Source organism: Eptesicus fuscus, chromosome 12 (genome assembly GCF_027574615.1).
Source record: "Eptesicus fuscus isolate TK198812 chromosome 12, DD_ASM_mEF_20220401, whole genome shotgun sequence".
In the NCBI taxonomy this organism is placed as follows: domain Eukaryota; kingdom Metazoa; phylum Chordata; class Mammalia; order Chiroptera; family Vespertilionidae; genus Eptesicus; species Eptesicus fuscus.
This window is the reverse complement of record NC_072484.1, coordinates 47,466,713-47,490,214: the sequence shown is the minus strand read 5'-3', so window position 1 is coordinate 47,490,214 and position 23,502 is coordinate 47,466,713. Positions and strand designations below refer to the sequence as shown.

The 23,502-nt window shown below is 40.7% G+C and overlaps 1 long non-coding RNA gene across 1 annotated transcript in view; it reads left to right on the top strand.

The window, feature by feature from the left end:
• LOC129150889 (uncharacterized) overlaps positions 1–22,064 on the top strand; it is a 135,600-nt gene extending 113,536 nt beyond the window's left edge. Inside the window, exons 2-3 of the long non-coding RNA XR_008557672.1 lie at positions 9,143–9,188; positions 21,979–22,064. This is a non-coding gene — a long non-coding RNA (uncharacterized LOC129150889). The remainder of the gene's footprint in view (positions 1–9,142; positions 9,189–21,978) is intronic.
• The last annotated feature ends 1,438 nt before the right edge of the window (positions 22,065–23,502 follow it).

Here is a 23,502-nt window from a genome sequence, read left to right as displayed (position 1 = left end):
AGCCCTATTATTTCTGAACAAGCTAGACAGTTTTGGAAGCAAAACAAAAAGACTGTTGGTTGGAATTATAACATTCTACAGGTATGTCTCTTTTTTTTTCAGTACTAACACAAAATCAGCATCAAGGTCATTTTTTTAAAGAATGTATATTGGGGATAAAATGGAAAAGCATAGATCTCAAGTATGAAAAATGACTAAGGAAGTAAACCTTCATACTTTTGATCTTGGTTTCTATTTTTTGTATCAAATTCCAAAATTTGTAGTGACTAGTTACTCTGTACATTAGAAAAGTGTTCTTATCTGCTCTTTCCCTATATACTTTCTCTCCATGCTAAAACAAAGGCAAATCTGCGTCATTCTCATGTTTTTCATATCACCTATTGGAATATGTTCACTTGTGGGCAACTGTTCTTGGAGCCATATTTTTACTCAGAGGTTTGAGAGGCGATGTGCTTTCTATCTTCAATGAGTTGTTTTTTTTTAAATGTATTTGGGGCAGTAAGACCCATATACATAGTATGAAGTGTTATAAAGGTATTACAAATAAATGTTACAAGAGTTCACCAGTGGCAGTTATAAATTCCAGTTGGAGCAATCAAGGAAAGGCGATTTATTCATCAGCATTGGGATGAAGTACAGCTATTCACATCGTCATGCATGTGACATTCATCCACTATGCACATTTGATTTCAAATGACACCCAAATTAACAAAGAAAATGTCAAAAAAAATCATATAGCTCCAATTTAGAATCTAAGTAACTTACCGATCAGGTCAAACTGTCCTTTTAAATCTCACAAAACCCTGTTCGGCTGCGCATTGTAGATAAAAATCATCTGCTATAACTTTTCATTGATTTACTTCGCTCTTGGCAAGGTCCCACCACTACCAAGTTTTTATTAAAATTATAACCAGTATTTTACAATTATGTTGATTCAATATCATATTTGAAGGGATGTATATTAGCAGCAAAACTTTACCACTAGCCAGGACCATCCCTCAGTCTGCTTTTTTGGGTTCAGGCAAGGTAGAAAACTGCATGTTTTTTTTCAAAATTTCAACTTCTGAAGTGAATAGAAAGAAAGAGCTAACATGTAAAACTTACATATAGGCAAGAGCTTATTAAAACTCAACATAAAAATAGTATACTTTTAGTATAAGCATCTTTTTAAAAATATATATTTTTATTGATTTCAGAGAGGAAGAGAAGGGAGAGAGAGAAACGTCAATGATGAAAGAGAATCATTGATTGGCTGCCTTCTGCACATCCCTTCTGGGAATTGAGCCCATAACCTGGGCATGTGCCCTTGACTGGAATCAAATCTGGAACCCTTCAGTCTGCATGCTGACACTCTATCCACTGAGCCAAACCAGCTAGGGGCAGTATAAGCATCTTAATATGATGCAATAGTTTGGGTTCATTCTTTAGCAACTTAAAGGAAGTACATGAATATGGTAAAAAAAAATTATTGACCATTAAAGTCTATTAATTCATATTTGATAATTCCTTAAATTATTATTTTGGTTAATAATGGAGAAGATAGAATATTTGCAGAAATCATATTTAAATTTAATTCAGATAATGTTGTATTTGTGGTTCAATATCACAAGTGAAGCCTTCATTAGATGTACTTTTGCTTATAATAAACTAGGAGCCCATTTGCAGGAAAATTCCTGCAAGTGGCTGCTGCAGCCGCACGCGCTGCCGCTGCTGCCACCGCCATTGCGGCTGCCGCGCCCACACCCACGCGCTGCTGCCACTGCCCCCCACCCCGCCCCCCGCCCCACCCCGCCCCGCCCCCGCTTTCCCTCTGGCAGCCACCTTGCTTTCCGCTTTTCCTCCCTCTTCCTTCTAAGTTGTCTTCAGTCTTCACTCCTCCCTCCCTCTGTGTATGCAAATTAACCTGCCATCTTTGTTGGGTAATTTGCATACTCGCCCTGATTGGCTGGTGGGCATGGCTTGGGTGTAGCGAAGGTTCGGTCAGTTTGCATATTACTCTTTTATTAGGTAGGATTACATGTTTGGTTTCTCAATGCACATGTTTTTAATGTTTTGCTTTTTAAGTTATTTTTTGCCCTGTGGGGTTCAGGTAGACATAGAAAAATACCTACTTTGCAGATAGACATTTTTAATATTATGAAAGAAAAGAAAAATGCTAAAATTCACTTAATAAAGATCATGAAAGTGCCTGTCAAAATATTCCCAGATCAAGGAGACAGCAGCAATTTCAAAAGTGTAGTTCCAAAGATCCTTTATATTCAAGGAGGGAATGGTTTCCCTTAATCTCTGATAAAAGAGCTTTTATAGTCTGAATCCTCACAGAAACAAAATGAAGAACAAAAGATTATATATAGAGTTGCCTGAAACTTTGTAAGTTCAAGTTCTCTCTGAAACTTTCTTAGTTCCCATAAAAGACTTATCAAGCCAGAAACTTAAGGAAGTGAATGCTGTATTGTGTAGATTTATATTCTGCTGCATGTATTTATTCTCAGACTTAAATAATTCCCAAACCTGTAAGCTTTTTTAATGACTGATGTACATTTGTTCTACAGCTTTAAACAAATAAACTCCCCTTTTTATGAGCTTCCTCACCACATGGAGTGGTCTGATTCTTCATCAGCATTTTCCTTTTTTTTTTTTTTTTTTACATGCATTGACCTGTAGCACCAACAAACAATTGATTCAAGGGATGACTACCTAGAACCAATAGTGGCTTTAAAATATTTATTTGACATCATTTCATGTCTTTTATTCTCTTGATGCCACCCAGAAACCATCCTGCTGTGTAATGACAGGAATCGATTTCATGTGCTGTGCCAGCGAGGATGTGTTTAGTTATGAGTAAGGAAAAAGAAAGTCACACTTGCTTAGACAATAAGAACATTTATTAATCTCTCATACCAGGAAGTTTGCTAGTAAGGTGGACTCCAGATGCAGGAAATATAGGAGACACGAGAGGCTGTCTGCTTAGAGATTTTGGAGGAAGAGCACCTTGTTCTTTAGAAAAATGAGATTTCCTGGATATTGCTATGTCTCTCCATAAAGAGCCTAGGATGATGGAAGCTGTCTTGAGGGTATGGAAGAACCTGAGACTAGAGGAGAAACATGGCATCAGAGTGGAGGTGGTTATAGAAGCAGACTCCTGGTGACATCAGCGCCGTCCGTAAGCCCATCGTTTCTGGGGGGACTGTGGTGATCTAAGTGGCTTAGCTTCTTCACACAGCAGTCCAGAAGCTGGTGAAGGGGTCCTCTTCTCTAATGTTTCTTCACATTTTTAGCAGTTCTGTGACTCTATACTTACTATTCACTTAATCATGAAGTATTTATTGAGTGCCCAGATTGTCACGGATCCCTTAAATGTGGTTGATCCTGACCTCACTTTGCTTAAATTGGAAAATAAAACGAGCCACAGGCTCCCACTGTTCCCTGAAATTGCCCACATATATACTACACTTTTAGTTACTCAACTGACTTAACTACATCTCCCTGATGTTGCCTGTCCAGCCCTGTTCCTGGTTCTAGGACAAACTATTTTCATGCCAAGGATCATGTTCAAAAACCGATTTCATATTTCCAGCATTAGGATATATCTAATTAACTTCGTACTTTAAGAAGTCAGTATTAGTAAATTTTTTTGTGTTAAAAATGCAATGATGCCTGAAGCTATAGCATCCTGTAGTTAATTTAAATATTATTCAATATTTTGCTGGAATATTAAACCATGTGTGTTCATCCATATATTTGTCCTAAGATGGACTGACCCTTTTTTTGTTACAGGAAAATTTCCTGTCATAAAAGATTGCCTAAAATTCTGCCTAAAGGGAAAGAACCAACTTCTTTTCAAGAAAGATGTCAGGGATAATTCAAAGTAATATCCATTGTGAAGCATTACTTTGCTTTATTTTTAAATCCAAGGATGGGTTTAAATTGATAGCAAGAGATGTTAACACCAAGCAGAAATTTGCAGGGGCGGCAGGTGGGAGGGGCTGATCTAAGGAACCACTCTGTCTCAAAGAGTCAAGGTGAACTAGAAAGTTTCCAAAGAAGATGCAGAAAGAAGTTGAGAGAATGGCATTTGGATGTGGCTTCTTGTTTACCTGCCTTTATTTGCACCTGAATGTATTTGTGCCTTTTTAAATTGCAGCCCAGAACTTTTGTGGTCTCTTCCCCTTTTTGGTAGCCATTATCCAGGCTGAGGTCTTGCTGGGATGGCCTAATAGAAGGCAGCATGAAATGGGCTTTGGCTTGATGATTGGCAGGCTTAGGTGTTCCTTCTTTGGGAATGTAGTCATAATTGATCTGGTTTGCCAATAACTCTGATGACACAAGATTACAACATTATTCAATGTCATATTGAGTTCCCATTCACTTCTCTGAGTGAGGTAAGGGGAGATCATATGCACTGTAAGGTTTTCATTTGTTCAGATGGAAATTGGATCCATGGAATGTAGCCTTGACTGAGAAAAGAGCTGGAGATGGCATTGATTAGAAAGCTTGGGAGAACTTGCAATCTGGCTTTCTGAAGGAACAGATAAGAGATGAAGGCTTGGGGCTCTCCCTTTAGAATCAATAGATGGAAGTAGATAAACAGACAAAATGACTGCTGGTAAATTTGTACTTGGACTTGGCTTCCCGGAGTGTGCTCAGAGCTTAGATTGAACTTTTGTTATTCAGTATGTAATGGATTCTACCATCCTTTATTCTGTCATCTTCACACAATGAATTCCACTGACCTGAGGAGGTCAATAATATACCATTTGCTTGAATTACACATTCGATTTGAATACCTATAATTCATTAAATATGTTAAATATTAACCTGGAAATTTTAAGTTTAGTTGTTAATGTGTTTTATCATTTATGTAAAACAAAGTATAGCTTGTGTTAGGAATCTTTGTTTTCAAAAATTTCATTTCTGGTAGCATTTTTATTTCAGATATTCTTTGATGTCTGTCATCTTTAAATATACTATATTGCCATAATTTAGTAATGGGTTAATGTATAGGTATGCTTACATTTATTGATATAGATCATTTCTTTCATGACATCAAATTAGAATGGCTAACAAAGTTCAGAGTAAACACTACTAGTATATGATGACATAAGAAATAAGAAATCAATCTTCTCTTTCCATTTTAAGAAACTTCAGGTTCCTTTTTAAAGAAAATGGGGAATATCTGTAATATTGTCAACAATAAAAAAAGAGAGCAAATTTAAAACAAACAAAAAATAAAATAAAATGCTATTTCCATTCATCCTATAGGATCACTCATGATCTCTGTCCTATCTAATAAAAGGGTAATATGCAAATTAACATCACTCCGTCACAAAGATGGTGGTGCCCATAGCCACAAGATGGCGGTGCCCAGTCCTCTCAGCCCCAACAGAGTCCCCCAGTCCCAGGGGCAGCCGCTGAGAGTGGGCAGTGTGAGTGGCCTGGCCGAATGCTTGCTTCGTCGCCACAGCGACAAGGCAAGTATTCCACCCTGGCCATGGAGGGCCTCTGGTCAGCGGGCACAGAGCAGCCGGGGGGCGGGAGGGAATGCTAGCCTCATTGCCCTGGCGATGAGGCAAGTGTCCCGTGCCCAGCCACGGATGGGCCTCTGGGCCGCAGCGAACCTCTGGGCAGTGGGTGCGGAGCAGGCAGGCCCCGCAGAGAGCTACTGGTGCACAGATTTGTGCGCAGGGCTACTAGTCTACACTAATAATAGACAAATATGTAAATTGGCCATACCTCCGCGACACCCACAGCCAATCAGGAGTGAGTATGCAAATTAACCTGACAAAGATGGCAGGCCTGTGGGCGTCGCGGAGGTATGCAGGTGCTGAATGGCCAGGGGCGGGGCGGGATGCCGGCAGCATGGCCATAGTGACACGGCAGACGTTTCTGCCCTCCGGCCACTTGGCGCCAAGCACACAGGTGCTGAGCAGCTGGGGGAGGGTTGGGCATCCCCAGAACCCCACCTGCTTCGAGCCTGTGGCCAGTGCACGCGCGCGCCGGTGCCGAGCACCCAGGGTCCCAGGGACGCCACTGGAGTGTCCGGTCCTGTCAGCCTGGCCTGGGTCGGCTGGAGTTTGCAGTCCTTTTCATTTGTTCAGCCCCTGGACTGGAAGCAGAAACCAAGAGCGTGGGAAACACCAGGAATTCTGGAAATCGTAGTTCTGGTGGCAGCCCCTGGACCGGAAGCGGAAGCCCAGAGAGCAGGGAGCACCAGAAATGCTGGGAATCGTAGTTCAGGTGGCAGACACGTTGTGGGATCTCCTAGACACTAGAGCACAGTGAGCCTAGAGTAAGTTACTGTTGCGGGTGGGGGATGGAGGGAAAGAAAAGGTGAGAGACATAAGTAAAGTCACAGTGTTGAGGAAAAATTAAAGGGAAGATATCCTGCAACTTCTAGGAAATCTCCACCAATGGAGCAAAGAAAAAAAAAAAAGACTTCTATTATTCTGTGAGCACCAAACCAAACTGGGTTGGGGTCTCAGACAATTCGCTCATATGATTGCAAAGACAGACAGAAACTCCCGGATTGGAGGGCTCCCAGATTGGAGAGGATGCAGGTCGGACTGAGGGACCCACCCCGTGCACAAATCTTCATGCACTGGGCCCCTAGTAATTAAATAAAAAAGAATCTTCAGGTAAAGCAGATGTGACAAATATCTTCAGATTTTTGGTTTTTAAAAATATTTTAATCACACCTGTAAAATTTTAGTCAGAATTAGGTCATACTGGTTATTGTTAACTAACCAGGTAAGTAAAGACTTTTTAAAAATCTGAGATAGATGTTTATATTTCACATATAGTCTTAAATATGTCTCAGATTTTTAAAAAATGTATATACATGATAAGGTCACTGAAGTAATCCATTAGGTTCAACATATAACTGTGGACTTTACTATCTCATTTGTTTTCTGAACAGATTTGTGATGTATTTTTATGTGTTCCGATGGTGCTGCTGTAATACATTTTGAAATTCCTTTCTTTAATAGGAAAGATTGAGCCAATAATATCGCCACAGTCACACATAGCTGATTTGTAACTACTAATTATCATGGGCTATTTATATAGTTGGACAGAGTTACGTAGATAGAAGAAAGTTTTTCCTTTATAACAACTGAACCAGCAGTGGGGGAAGGAAGGTTCTGACCTATGTTTCATGAACAGAATTATGTTATCAGTCAACTTTGTCAACTCAATTGATGACGGACAAGACGAGTTTGTAAAGTTCACATATATTGATCAGCAAAGTGTCTTATGTTATCTGCCTGAGGACCAAAATTATGGCATTATAATTTCTCTCATTAAAAAGCAAAACAGAATGCTAAAACTATATAGTGAAATAAGAATTATTTCACAGCTGCCTTCCATGAATAAGAAACTAAGCTATATTTGCTCCATTACACATGTATTAAAGTGAAATGAAAATTAGGCATTGATGTTCATTCCTATGCTTAAAACATTTAGTGATTTGAGTGTAATATTTTCCATATGAATGCTCCAGTAACTCATTAATTGCTCATCTTCAAATCAGACTTTCATGTATTTAGTAATGGCAAGATTTACAATTTGTGGTGATCTTTATAGTGGGTCTGTATTTTAAATAATATCAATTATTTTTATAATTAATGTGCTTGGATAGTTATTTTCCTCATGCAGTGATATAACACTGATCTTTTGATAAATAATCAATTACTAATAATACTGGTGGTACACTTGTGAAAAGAAGCTTACAAAATGAGTTCTAAATTTAAACTAACTCTCCAATAAAGTAACAGTTTTTAAAAACTGCAATGAGAGCTTATTCCACAGAATCAGGTTATAGTGGCAGAAATGATATAAGGTGTGCAAGTGTGTTGTTGTTGGTTGTTTTTGTTTGTATTTAATATTTCCAATTAGCAACACAGACCCATAATTTTATCTTGATATATGGGCTATACCTGATGTAAAAATATGCTCAGAAATCTACCATTACAAAATGAGCAAATGCAAAGACAGTTCATCTCTATTAAATGTTTTTGTCTTCTGCATCTGAAATGATATTCTGTGTTCTTAATGCCTCTTGCATTGACAAATGCTAGGAAAAAAAGTTATATGACTTATTTTCAAAGACTTGTCATAGATTTTGGAATAACATAGATCTTCTAAGTGATAAATGCCACTAATATTTTTACTAGTAAGAAAACATTTTCAGCCCTAGCTGGTTTGGCTCAGTGGATAAAGTGTCGGCCTGTGGACTGAAGGGTCCCAGGTTTGATTCCAGTCAAGGGCATGTACCTTGGTTGCAGGCACATCCCCAGTGGGGGCTGTGCAGGAGACAGCTGATCGATGTTTCTCTCTCATCGATGTTTCTAACTCTATCCCTCTCCCTTCCTCTCTGTAAAAACCCAATAAAATATATTTTTAAAAAAAGAAAAGAAAACATTTTCAAAATTTTATATGAATATTTTCTATAGTCTGTTTTCCATATGGCTATGCTTTAACTGCTAAAATAGAAAATTAGGATTTTCCCCCTCCTGTTTGTATTATGAACTTTAGTGTCAGCTTGTTAGTACTCAAGAGTGAAAGTGGAAATTTGGTGAAAACAAGTCATCTGAGATCTCAATTAAACAGGTCTATATTTCGCATTATTTAACACAAACTCTGTGCCAAGACACAGCACTAAGAACTGTAGGGGTGAATCATCCTTGTCAAGGAGTTTGGGACTCTTGTACCAGGAGGGCTCGGACAACACACCTCTGTAGCACCTGACAAGTGAGTTAGGTTTTGGAATCAGCATTTAAGTTGAAAAGCACATATGGGCAGAATCACCCCTGATAATCGCTAAGAAAAATGCCAAAGGGGAGAAATCTAAACCCCAGACAATGCTACAGCATTGCAATAAACAGCTGTTTCTCTGGTTGAATTGGGTTCAGAATGGGGAGCTTCTGCTGTGATCAGCATGGCAGAAACCAGAGGTTCAGGGAAAGGTAGAATCTCGCTCTCCCTCTCATTGTCCAGTTGGGCCTGTACTCACGGATTGACCCATTTAAATACTTGTATATTTCTCCATTTCTCTGGTTTTCATTTTTATTTTGATAGATTGGTTTGTTTGCATCTGTCTCCGGTGTTCTGTTGTGCTCACGTTTATGTGCTTCTCTCTTCCCAGGTGCCAGTGACACTGCAAATAAATGGTTCTTTGCAAGATGGCTGAGGTGAGTGCATTATTTTGGCTTCAAATGAACCACAGATGGCCTCCAGGTAGGTGGGAAGTGGGAGAAACTAGCCTGGCAGGATGGTCTTAGATGTGCCTTGGATTGTGAGTGGTCCAGATGGAGAGGGACCCAGCATTTCAGATGAAAGGGATTGGCCAAAGGCACAGGATAGGAAAGAGTAGGACCTATGAGTGAGCATAAACCTAGAAAGACTTGTGGGGACACATTAAGGTTGCATTTTAATGTCAGGATAAATACCACACTGAAACTCCGTGGAAACCGGAAAAAAAAAACACCAACAAAACAAAAAAACATTTTTAAGGTCTGTGTCCTGATATAACCAGAGCTCTGCTTTGAAAATAATAATCTCAAAGCCATTTATGGGTTGTAGAGCTATAGAGATGATGATAATACAAAGATGATAAGAGAAAAAAAAATCATCACAGATAACTTTGAATTTTTCTGAGCTTATCTTATACAGAGAATGGTTGTGCTATGTAGAGAATTAGGAAAGTGAGGAGACTCTCTATCCCCCAAATCAGAAAAATTGTCACTATTTTTAATTATAGTGTTTTCTCCCTCAGTTTTATTTTTCCATTTAATTCTTAATCTATCTCAAGTTCTTTTGATTGTGACATAAGATCTTATTTGATTTTGTATTTCTATTAGGCAATTTAACCACTACTATTATTGAAATGTTATCTTTTTTTCTATTGGTTGGATTCATGTGGCCTTATTACATGTTATACTAGCGCATTGACCATGATATATATTATAAAATTAGATAGTGTTTATTATTATAATACTAGAGGCCCAGTGCACAAAATTCGTGCACGAGGGGGTATAGGTCCCACAGCCCAGCCTGCACCCTCTCCGAACTGGGACCCCTCGAGGGATGTCTGACTGCCCGTTTAGGTCTGATCCCGGTAGGATCTGGCCTAAATGGGCAGTCGGACATCCCTCTCACAATCCAGGACTGCTGGCTCCCAGTTGCTTGCCTGCCTGCCTTCCTGATTGCCACTAACCACTTCTGCCTGCTAGCCTGATCACCCCCTAACCACTCCGCTGCCAGCCTGATTGATGCCTAACTGCTCCCTGCCAGCCTGATTGCCCCTAACTGCCCTCCCCTGCAAACCTAGTCACCCCTAACTGCCCTCTCCTGTAGGCCTGGTCACCCCTAACTGCCCTCCCCTGCAGGCCTGGTCACCCCTAACTGCCCTCCCCTGCAGGCCTGGTCACCCCTAACTGCCCTCCTCTGCAGGCCTGGTTCCCCCCAACTGCTCTCCCCTGCAGGCCTGGGTCCCTCCCAACTGCCCTTCCCTATAGGCCCGGTTGCCCCCAACTTCCTTCCTCTGCTGGCCTGGTCACCCCTAACTGCCCTCCCCTGCAGGCTTGATTGCCCACAACTGCCCTCCCTTGCAGGCCTGATCCCTCCCAACTGCCCTCCCCTGCTGGCCAACTTGTGGTGGCCATCTTGTATCCACATGGGGGCAGCCATCTTGTGTGTTGGAGTGATGGTCAATTTGCATATTACTCTTTTATTAGATAGGATAGAGGCCTTGTTCATAGGTGGGGGCCAGCTGGTTTGCCATGAAGGGTGTCCCGGATCATGGTGGGGGTTCCCTTGGGGCATGGGGCGGCTTGGGTGAGGGGCCTGTGGTGGTTTGCAGGCTGGCTATGCCCCCCAGCAACCCAAGCAGAGGCCCTGGTATCTGGGATTTATTTATCTTCTATAATTTAAAATTTGCAGCTTTGAGTGGAGCCAAGCCTCTTGTTTGCTCCGTGGCCGCAGCCATTTTTGTTGGGATTTATTTATCTTCTATAATTGAAACTTTTTAGCCTTGAGTGGAGGCCTAGGCTGGCCAGGGTGTGCAGAAAGCTTGGCTTCCTCCATTACCAAGAAAACCCAAGCCTCCTGCTCGCTCTGTGGCTGCAGCCATCTTGGTTGGGTTAATTTGCATACTCGCTCCTGATTGGCTAGTGGGAATGGCTTGTGGAGGTATGGTCAATTTGCATATTACTCTTTTATTAGATAGGATTATCTAATATTATACATATTTAATACCATAGTCTATGTATCTATGTATCTATCTATCATCTATCTAATTTATTCCTGAACATGAATGTTATCTTTTTTTGCAGTTTGTCTTTTCCTATCTAATAAAAGAGTAGTATGCAAATTGACCATCACTCCAACACACAAGATGGCTGTCCCCATGTGGTCAAAGATGGCTGCCCCCATATGGACACAAGATGGCCACCACAAGTTGGCCAGCAGGGGAGGGCAGTTGGGAGGGACCAGGCCTGCAAGAGAGGGCAGTTGGGGGTAATCAAGCCTGCAGGAGAGGGCAATTAGCAGTGATCAGGCCTACAGGGGAGGGAAGTTGGGGTCGACTGGGCGTGCAGGGAAGGGCAGCTGGGAGGGACCCAGGCCTGCAGGGGAGAACAGTTGGGAGGGACCAGGCCTGCAGGGGAGGGCAGTTAGGGGTGACCAGGCCTACAGGGGAGGGTTGTTGGGGGTGACCAGGCCGGCAGGGAAGGGCAGTTAGGGACAATTGGAGAGGGGAGCAGTTAGGCATCAATCAGGCTGGCAGGGGCGTGGTTAGGGGCTGATCAGGCTGGCAGGCAGAAGTGGTTAGTGGCAATCAGGAAGGCAGGCAGGCGAGCAGTTGGGAGCCAGCAGTCCTGGATTGTGAGAGGGGTCCAAGATTGGAGAGGGTGCAGGCTGGGCTGAGGGACACACACCCCCTGTGCACAAAGTTTGTGCACCGGGCCTCTAGTTTTAAATAAAACATTTGATCTTTAAATGTTTACTCCATTAAAAATCTTTCAGGCTACATTATAAAATGGTGTTTGTATTATTTTTGTCATCACCTTCCCCATATTAAATTCAAATATCTTCTAGGAATGTAGTAATGCTTGTGAAAAAAGTAAGGGGGACTAAGAAGCCTAGAGAAGCCCATATATTTAAGGAAAAGTTGGTCCTGCACAGGTGCCCAAGCTATTGTCCATACAATTATGTTTATGGGTATAAAAAGAAAAACATTGTGAAAGTGTTGCTGATTTGGGGAAACTATCCTGGGTCACTCCACATGGTATAATATTTGTGAAGGACTATACAAGTTCCTTTTTTGGGAGTGGAGAGACGCCATCAGTTTGGAATAGCATTTTATGTTATGCCGTAAGAGCAGAAGGCATCTTCAAAGATCTGGAAAAAAAAAAAAAAAAGGCAGGTGGGAAATAATTCTGTAATAAAACCGAGTTCCATATCAATTAAGAGTTATACAAGGTTGAATGAACTGGCATTTTAAATGATTGACATTTTGCAAACACATTTGATAGGATATTATATAGAAGTTTAAGTGTTTTGATGATATCTAAGGATTTTTGTTGAGATTTAAGGTAAGCTTGGAATGTATTATTTTTCTCTTTCAAGTAATGGAATGTTGACACCTACCAATACTATCCAAGAATCCACTAATATGATTTTGTGAATGTGTTATACTCGCATAATGAAGGATCCTAACTGTTACTACTATTATTATTACTAGTATGACTAGTACTACTATTCCTGCTTGTCTGCTCCTTCTCCTACTCCTGTTCCTTTCTTACTACTTCTATTACTGATGAAATCACTATCATTACTAGAAGCAGGTAAAGCAGTCACCTCTGGAGACAATTACAAATTAATAGTGGTTAGTACAAAGATGAAATATATATCTATTTATATTAGGTTACATTTGCATATATAATTTAAAAAATGCAGATTGTATTATTTCCTAAATGTATGCACAACTTATTTTTAAAATAATACTATTCTTTAAGAAAGTTAGTGCAGCCGAAACTGGTTTGGCTCAGTGGATAGAGCGTCGGTCTGTGGACTGGAAGGTCCCAGGTTCGATTCTGGTCAAGGGCATGTACATTGGTTGCGAGCACATCCCCAGTAGGAGGTGTGCAGGAAGTAGCTGGTCGATGTCTCTCTCTCATCGATTTTTCTAACTCTCTATCCCTCTCCCTCCCTCTCTGTGAAAATTCAATAAAATATATTAAAAAAAAAAAAAGAAAGTTAGTGCAGTATGCCCTCTCATTTCCCCGGATGTTGACACATTATAATGGGAACATAATGTAAAGGCTTATCAATTTTAATTAATTAATTAATTAATTTTTAAATAAATCTTTATTGTTCAGATGATTACAGTTGTTCCTCTTTTTTCCCCCATAGCTCCCCTCCACCTGGTTCCCACCCCACCCTCTTCCCTTACCTCCCCGTCACTGTCCTCATCCATAGGTGTACGATTTTTGTCGAGTCTCTTCCCGCACCCCCCACACCCCTTTCCCCCTGAGAGTTGTCAGTCCACTCCCTTTCTATGCCCCTGATTCTATTATCTTCACCAGTTTATTCTGTACATCAGATTTTTAATTCACTTGATTTTTAGATTCACTTGTTGATAGATATGTATTTGTTGTTCATAATTTTTATCTTTACCTTTTTCTTCTTCTTCCTCTTCTTAGAGAATACCTTTCAGCATTTCATATAATACTGGTTTGGCTGTGATGAACTCCTTTAGCTTTTTCTTATCTGTGAAGCTCTTTAGCTGACCTTCAATTCTGAATGTCAGCTTGGCTGGGTAGAGTACCCTTGGTTGTAGGTTCTTGCTATTCATCACTTTGACTATTTCTTGCCACTCCCGTCTGGCCTGCATAGTTTCTGTTGAGAAATCAGCTGACAATTCGTATGGGTGCTCCCTTGTAGGTAATTAACTGTTTTTCTCTTGATGCTTTTAATATTCTCTCTTTGTCTTTTGCTCTTGGCATTTTAATTATGATGTGTCTTGGTGTGGTCCTCTTTGGATTCCTTTTGTTTGGGGTTCTGTGCACTTCCTGGACTTGTAAGTCTATTTCTTTCACCAGGTGGGGGAAGTTTTCTGTCATTATTTCTTCAAATAGGTTTTTAGTATCTTGCTCTCTCTCTTCTGGCACCCCCACAATTCTGATGTTGGTATGCTTGAAGTTGTCCCAGAGGCTTCTTACACTATCTTCAAATTTTTTATTCTTTTCTCTTTTAGCTTTTCCAGTTGAGTGATTTTTGCTTCTTTGTATTTCAGATCTTTGACTTGATTCTTGCATTCCTCTAGTTTGCTGTTGGGTGTCTGTATAATATTTTTTATTTCAGTCAGTGTATGTTTAATTTCAAGTTGGTCCTTTTCCATATCCTCAAGGGTCTCTCTCATATCCTCAGGGGTCTCACTAAATTTATCAGCCTTTTCTAGGAAATTCTTGAAAAACCTTATAACTATGGTTTTGAACTCTATCTCCAGTTGTTTGTTTTCCTCCATTTCTTTGGTTTGTGATCTGTTTCTTTGTCTCTGCATTTTCGCTGCTTCCCTGAGTTGGTAGGGTAGCTTTGTGTGCTAGTTGTCCTATATGGGCCAGTCGCTTGGCCTCCCCAGTTACCTGAGGTGAACACTCTTGGTGCACCCCTTTGTGGACTGTGTGTACAGCCTTGTTGTAGTTAAGTCTTGATTGTTGTTGGTATCAGTGGGAGGAGTTGACCACCAGTCCAATTGGCTGTGAGGATCAGCTGTGTCTATGCTGGGAGACAGCCTTATTCAACTAGACTTGCAAAATTGGAAAAGCCTCTGTGCTCAGCTTGGTTGGGGCGGAGTTTCAGGGTGGAGCCTACAGCCTTGGCTTCCCGTCAGCCCCATCCTATGAGGTTCCTGGGTCTCAGTGTCCCTCGGTACTCGCTGCAAGCACCTTTGAGAGAAAGGCGACCTCGAGTTTTGCCCACTGCCAAACAGTCTAGTCTCTCCCCCAATGAATCTGGATTCCCAGTTTCTCGCCCGGAACTGGGGTTCAGTGCAGTCGGAACTGGGGTTCAGCGCAGTCTGGAGCTTTTGTCTCCTTCCCACTAGGGCAATTCAGCGGCACAGTCAACATTCCGTCCTCTGCGCGCATTCACGTGCGCGCCTCTGGAGCTCTGCCTTTCGCTGCTCCCCTGAGTTTCTGTCTTACAGCCCAGATTCCCCCAGTATGAGCCTGGTTCCCCAGGGTCTCGCCCGGAACTGGTGTTCAGTGCAGTAGGAACTGGGGTTCAGCACAGTCCAGAGCTTTTATCTGCTTTCCTCTAGAGGACGCCAGCCAGGCACTCAGCCGCCCCGTCCTCTCCAGCTCCGCCCTCTCCACATGCACACGCCCGTGTCTCAGTACCTCAGGCTTTTACAGCTCCTCTGATTTTCCTTGTGGTTTTCTCTTTCCTTCTAGTTGTAGAATTTCCAGTCAGCCAGCTTTCCTTTGTTTCTGGATGATGTCCGTTTTGTCTTTTAGTTGTATTTTTGAAATTGTTGTGCAAGGCTGTAGTTTAGGTGTTTAACTATGCTGCCATCTTGGTTTCTTCCCAAGGCTTATCAATTTTAGCTTCCTAAAAGCTTTCATAAAAGGTAGTGAGTTGCCGAAACCGGTTTGGCTCAGTGGATAGAGCATCGGCCTGCGGACTCAAGGGTCCCAGGTTCGATTCTGGTCAAGGGCACGTACCTTGGTTGTGACACATCCCCAGTAGGGAGTGTGCAGGAGGCAGCTGATTGATGTTTCTCTCTCATTGACATTTCTAACTCTCTATCCCTCTCCCTTCCTCTCTGTAAGAAATCAATAAAATATATTTTTTAAAAAAAGGTAGTGAGTCATAATGAAAGATGCCTAGTAACTGAAAAATGAACTTTTGTGTCTATTTACCTACTTTTTCTCCCTTTTTTTTAGCAATGTCTTTTTAACTTTATTGAAAAGAGTATATGGTTGGGTGAGCAAGACAGAATGAATGTCATTCTTCCTGTGGAAGAAGGGGTGGCATTTGCATAAAGAGTTCACTTTCCTGACAGGGTTCAGGCCTTTGCTCTTGGGTTTAGGCCAAGGTGAAGGAAAGGCAGCAGATTTCTGCATGTTTGATTGTCCCACCTTATCCGTAGCCCAGCAATCTACAGATAATGAGGAACAGAGGCAAAACTCAGGTGCTTAGGGGTCTTAGTCAGACTCTATTCCTTTACTCAATCCAGCAAGGGCAGCCAGCTTGTCATTTTCTTCTTTAAAGTAGAAAGTTTAAAAAAAGAGTACATTGTTTTTAATTTATACAGACTATGCAGAAAAATATTTTTTCTTCATCTACTTCTCAAAATAAATGTATGCATGTGTGAATACATACAATATACTTTACTGAGATGAATATAATCAATGTATAAATGTGTGAATAAACATAATACACTTTACTGAGATGAAATAATCAATGTATAAATGTGTGAATATATATGACATACTTTACTGAGATGAGTTGTTTGGAAAGAGAAGAACAAAGTCAGTCTTAAAAGAACTTTTTTTCTGGATAAAATGCTCCTGAAGGCTGTCTGTATACTATCAGGGAAAGCAGAAACATTATTCCCTATTGAGATGTATAGAGTTAGTAATAATCTCGAAATTATCTACCAACTCTCAAATGATACTGAAGCTGCTATATTTTTATCTGGAAAAGGCACATCTCTCTGTAATGGATTTTCCTTGTCTAACCATTGCCTATCAAGAGTTGTGTTTGTTTTCCGAAAGAGTGAGCAAGCCTGCAAAGAATAGATTATTACTTCGCCTCATGAAAATCAATTAGGGGCTTTGTCTAAAGCTTTATCAAACATAGCAGGATTTATACACGCTGGAGGGTGTATATGTATCATGGCTGTTCCTGGGCATGATTTGCATACACATCCCATACTATCTGGGCATAAAATGTAATGCCTTTGTTACATTGGGGGCTAAAGGGAAGTCCCCTGGGTTCTGATACGGGAAAATAGGACTGGAATGCGCAGTGTTCCCCTGGGCAGGATGGTTCCCAGGAGATGAAGAATGAAACCATGGACAAAAGGTGGTATAGCAAAAGGTAGAAATTTATTGAGAAATAAGCACAGACTCCATGTGGGGAGGGAGAAAGAGTCCCACTGTGCCAGAAGCCAGTTCCAGCATGTCATAATTGCAAGTTTCATCAAAAGGTTGTTGGAACTTGGGGACCCAACAAGGGCTGAGTCACATATGTTATCACTTGCTGGAATGGCTAAAGGCATTTCCCCAAACCTGAAAAGGGTGATTGTTTGCTGCCAGACAGCTCGGGGCTTCTTAATCTACTTGTTATTGCCTCCTACTGGCCAAACACCTGAACAGCTGTAGGCTATTCTCCATTCTGACAATGGACTCTGTAGACAAAACCCTACCTTTTGATGTGTATATCTCCACCTTGCCTTAGGACAATTTGTGTTAATAAAAAGCAAGGAGTCCTGAGACAAGGAGAACTTGGCTTCTTTAGCTAGGCTCCTCTGATCCCCAATGCCTTTCAAAATGATCTTTCGTCTCTGGACTCTTACTCAAGTTACACACAGCCTTTCTCCAGATTGCTGAACCCTTCTTAATGCCGGAACAAGAACCCCAGCACCACTGAGTCCCTTTTCCTTAGGTTTATAAAGGCTGCAGATCTTTGTGCCTTGATATCCCCTCTGATTGTTCGCTAGTCCCCTTAGATCGTTACTATAGCAACTCCTGAGCTTAAACCTCACTACCGGAGGTTTCCTTCTTCTTCTCCCTTATTGTTTCCCTATTCCCTCTGAATTTGTAGATCTCAAAGTTAGAATCAGATACCACTTAAAGGATGTTTTACTCTTTGCTTGATTTAGCAAGTTAGATAAAAGTGATTGGTACAGACAGGGGCAAATATAATTTATATATGTCAGTTATATCTTCATGTATAATCTAAGAAAAAAATGAGTTGATTCTGTTGTCCTTCTAAATATCTCCCCACTCTTATTAAGAATTTGGCTCTTAATCTGTAAATAACCCAGTACCAGATCTTCATTCTCTTGGTGTGTGAAAAAATGACTTTATTCTGAAAGAAAACTAAAGTTGAAAAAAATTATCTTAGTCCAATTGCTTTATTTCTTGGCATCATTAAAAATAATGTATTTGATCAATTGAAAACTTTTTTAATTTTAAAATATAATTTGTTTTGGGGTATGTAGCCTATTTGTCATATTTGACCTAAGGACTGAAAGTGTAACTTTTCCATTCCATTTTGCTTTGGTAGTGGTATTTTCAATATCATCCTATAGCCTAGATGGGACAAAGGGGAGTCATAGCCAGGCATTCCGAATAAATTTATGAACCAAACTGACGTGTCTCTGCATACACAGAGCTTCAAATCTAGTGGAATGTAAAAGGAGTAAACAGATATATCAGACGTAAATTACTCTCTGATTCTAGAGGAATGAAATATACCACTTTTCTTTATTTTAGAATATTTTAAAAAGGCCCCAATTATTTGAGATCTCTCCTCACTTTTTCTGCCCCCTATCCTCGTTAGAATACACAAGAACTCTGAGGCCATTATCATTTTAATGTAAGAGTCCTGGTCCTCCTTCCATGGTGGCTCCTACAGCTCCCTTAGTGATGCTGAGAACAGTAAGATGGTCCTCTCTGCTGACATGTCACTATTCCTTGCTGCTCCCAAGGCTCTGGCATGTGGCAGGCTCCACATGGAGTGGAGTTCCAGTCTCTGCTACGGTGAAACCTGTGTGTCCCTCTCCTCTCACTATCTCCTTTCCCATCTTTTATTTTTTTATCTTTATTGTTGAAAGTATTACATAAGCCTCCCTTTTTCCCCCATTGACCTCTTTCAGCCTACTCCTGTCCCCCCACCACTACCCAGTCTCTCACCACCCCATAGTCTGTGTCCATGGGTTATGCATATATGAATGTAAGTTCATTGGTTGATCTCTTCCCACCACCCTCCCCTACTTTCCCCCTGAGGTTCAAAAGTCTTTCACGCTTCTATGTCTCTGGGTCTGTTTTTGTTCATCAGTTTATTTTATTCATTAGATTACACATATGCCTGAGATCATGTGGTATTTATCTTGAGACTGGCTTGTTCCCTTAGTTTAATACTCTCCAGGTCCATTCATGCTGTTGCAAATAGTAGGTCTTCTTTCTTTTTTACAGCTGCATGGTATTCTATGGTGTAAATGTACATCAGCTTTTTTATCCACTCATCTGCTTATGGGCACTTAGGCTGTTTCCCAAATCTTAGCTATTGTAAATCGCACTGCTATGAACATAGGGATGCATATATTCTTTCTGATGAGTGTTTCAGGTTTCTTATGATATATTCCTAGAAGTGGGATCACTGGGTCAAATTGGAGTTTCATTTTTATTCTTTGAGGAAACTCCATACTGTTTTGCATAATGGCTGCACCAGTCTGCATTTCCACCAGCAGTGCACGAGGGTTCCTGTTTCTCCACATCCTCGCCAACACTTGTCGTTTGTTGATTTCTTGATGATAGCCATTCTGACAGGTGTGAGGTGATACCTCATTGTTGTTTTGATTTGCATCTCCTGGATGATTAGTAACTTTGAGCATTTTTTCATATGTCTCTTTGTTTTCTGTATGTCCACTTTGGAGAAGTGTCTATTTCAGTCCTTTTGTCCATTTTTAATTGGATTGTTTGTCGTCCTTTTGTTAAGTTGTATCCCACTGCATTGGAGAACATATTTGCCAATGATATATCCAATAAGGGCTTAATCCTTTCCCATCTTTTAACCTGAAAGTCCAGTGGTTCTCAGTATTTCTCCCTGCTGGGATGACTCCATTGCATCACTCATTATGGGCCAAACCCCACCTCATGCCAACAAATGCAGTGATGGAGACTGAATGAGGTTACTGATACACAGGAAAGGACCCATACACCACTCCTTGCAGCAGGAGAAACTCAACAAACAGGAAAATTATATTTTTAATCATTTTGCTATTGAATCTGCTACTGTGTTACATTAATGGGCAAAGTATTTCAAGGTGTCATGGAGTTCCCAGAGATCTAGGTGCAACTGGGGGCCTCAGGGAATCTGGCTTTTTGGAAAGGGCATCCTGATTTGAAATTTGAAAGATGAGTCATTGTTGTCAAGGTTGATTAAGGAATGAGAGTATTGGACATATTTAATGTCCTGATTTAATAGACAGAGGTGGAAAACAAGTGAAATTAATATATTAATCTTGCTTTGTCTACGTCATAGATTGTTATAAGACTTAAAGCACTGAAAACCTGGAGAGTGATAAAAAGGTGTGAAACGTTATTTATTTAATAAGATTGCATCTTATTTAGCATGCAGTAAGTCCTTTCCACCAGTCAGGAGGGAAGCCCTTCCACTGGAATTAGCAGACTCCTTGTGGCCAGCCGAGTGGACATTGCATGGTGAGGGTGAGCGAGCCTGTCTTTCCACTGTTTTGTTTGCCTGGAGTAGGGAAGTTAAAAATGTTGACTGTCCTTTCCCAGCCCTCTGGCTAGAGAAATTAGTCTATCTTGGGCTGTTTGTTTACCAGTTGCCAGTGTTTCCAGCAGTCAAGAGGCTAAAAGGAAACCTAGGGATTCACCCTGGATCTGGAGGTGTCTAGCCAATCTGCCTTTTGAGGGTTTTAAAAAATATATTTTTTTAATAATTTCAGAGAGGAAGGGATCAAGCCTGCAACCCAGGGATGTGCCCTGACCTGAAATTGAACCGTGACCTCTTGGTTCATAGGTTGACACGACTACTGAGCAACACTGGCCAGGCAACCTTCTAAGGTTTTTATGTCACATCCAAGGTTTTTAGCAGTACCTGGTGGGAGGAAGAGGGTGGGGAAATGCATATACTCCATCTTGCTTTGGTGAAAATATCTCTTTAAATTTTTTTTAAAAATTATTGATTGATTTTTAGAGAGAGAAAGGAATGGAGAGAAACATCAACTTGTTTCACTTATTTATGATTTCATTGGTTGCTTCTTGTATGTACCTGGGCGACACTTTAACCAACTGAGGTACTCAGCCAGGGCTCCCTTTTAAATTTTGCATCTGCGTTAATTAAAATGTTTTATTTATTTATTTATTTTAAAATATATTTTATTGATTTTTTTACAGAGAGGAAGGGAGAGAGATAGTTAGAAACATCGATGAGAGAGAAACATCAATCAGCTGCCTCCTGCACAACCCCCTACTGGGGATGTGCCTTGCAACCAAGGTACATGCCCTTGACCGGAATCGAACCTGGGACCCTTGAGTTTGCAGGCCGATGCTCTATCCACTGAGCCAAACCGGTCAGGGCTAAAATGTTTTTTCTTTTCTTTTCTTTCTTTCTTTTTTTTGTAATATATTTTATTGCTTTTTTACAGAGAGGAAGGGAGAGAGATAGAGAGTTAGAAACATTGATGAGAGAGAAACATCAATCAGCTGCCTCCTGCACACTCCCCACTGAGGATGTGCCCGCAACCAAGGTACATGCCCTTGACCGGAATCGAACCTGGGACCCCTTCAATCTGCAGGCCGATGCTCTATCCACTGAGCCAAACCGGTTCCGGCAGGGCTAAAATGTTTTATTTATTGCCATTTTGCGATAACTATCTCGGCTTAACTCCACTGAATTGCAGTCAGTTCTACACTAGGTGTTGCATGGCGTCCAATAGAGACACACCTATTTTTAGGGTGTTACACCGTATTCTTGCTCAAGTCTGTTGCATCCTTTCCCACCGTTGTGGTGGTTAAATGGTTAGTTCGGAGGCTCCACCACTGCAGGATGTGGGCCCTCATCTTCCCCTGACATTTTCACTGTCAATCTGGAGCTCTGGGGAAGAACCTCCTGAGTGAAGTTTGTTTATCATGCAAGGATACTGGAGATAAAAAACTTAATCTGAGCAGCACTAGTATGAAATCACTGCTTTAAACATTTACTGTTTGTTTTTTCCAGGCAATGTTTTCATGGATTATTCTCTAAGGTTTACTGTTGCAGAGAAATGTCTGTGTGAATGAATCAAAGAAAGACCTCTACTAAATAGATATGTTGGTAATCATTGAATGAAACCACACTGGCTGGGTTTCCTTTCTGTTTTGAAGATTGTACCCATGGGTTTTATTGGTTTTAAAATTCATCTTTATGACTGTGGAGGTTAGTTCATCTTTGTGCCTTCTTTTGCTGCAGAAGAAATAAAATCATGTATCTCCACATTAAATTTTTGTACTGTTCTCTGCTAACTTCCTTTCATAATTCAACAGAGCAAATATATCAACTTATCATTTATAATGTCTCAATTTTTGTCATTTCATCTGTTTTGAAATGTTTCCATGTATAATTCATTGTGGGTAATTTGAAGTACACATTCTGTGAGTAGAAAAAACACACACCTGCTTTTCTTTTCTAAAGATGTCATTTAAAATAAAAAGAATCTCCTTTTTATTTTAATTCAGTTGCATTTTAACATAATCTATATCATCTTGGAACAAAGAACCATACATGACAGGAAAATATTACCACAGTGTACAAGAATAAGATAAAAGCACTGACTATGTCTTCCCTGTCTAACTTGTTTACTCCTTTACTAAGATTAAAAACACACCAAACAACAAACAATCAAACAAAAAACACAAAATCTCTTGTGGTAGAACATTTATGTTTGGCTCATAAGAAGGCCTTAATGATCCTTCATCTTTTGATAAAATTTTCTAAATATTTCCTGCAACATTTATTTTAAACCAATTTAACTCAATGTTGACTTTAACATTTGAACATTAGTCTGGATTTATTACTAGAGGTCAATAATATTGAAATAGGAAATTTAGGGGAATATAGGCAGGTTTAGGAAATTTTAAAAAATTAAAGAGATGGGTGTGGGGGGGAACCCCACAGGGCTACTGACTGGGAGAAGTTACATTTCCATAAGACAAGGGAGCTGCAACGTTTACATTTACGTAAGATAAGGAAAATGGGAGTAGCAAAAGGTCTATGTTTACAAAATAAAGGAGGAAGAAAGCCCAGAAGGAAGAGGAGAACCATGAGGGAGGAGGGCCTCTTCCTTCCCAGGTGACCGTTGACCTTTGAGCTCAGCAGTTATTATAGTAACCAATTCAAAAGGGAATATTGACCAATCAGAAGTGATATCAGGACACAGGGACTTGCAGCTTTTATAAACCTTGGAAACAGGAACTTGGTGGGACTCTTTCCCCTTCCCCATGTGGGAGTCTGTGCTGTGAGATTCTTTCCCCTTCCCTACTTGGAAGTCTGTACTTGTTCTTCAATAAATTTGCAACTTTTGATACCGAATTTTTGGACTGGAACCCGGATTCTTTGTCCACCGGAATCGAAGAATGAATCCACAGACAGAAAGTGGTATAGCAAAGGTGGAGATTTATTGAAGAACAAGTACAGACTCCCACATGGGGAGAGGGAAGAGTCCCACTGGGTTCCTTTCCCTATGCTTATAAAGGCTGCAGATCC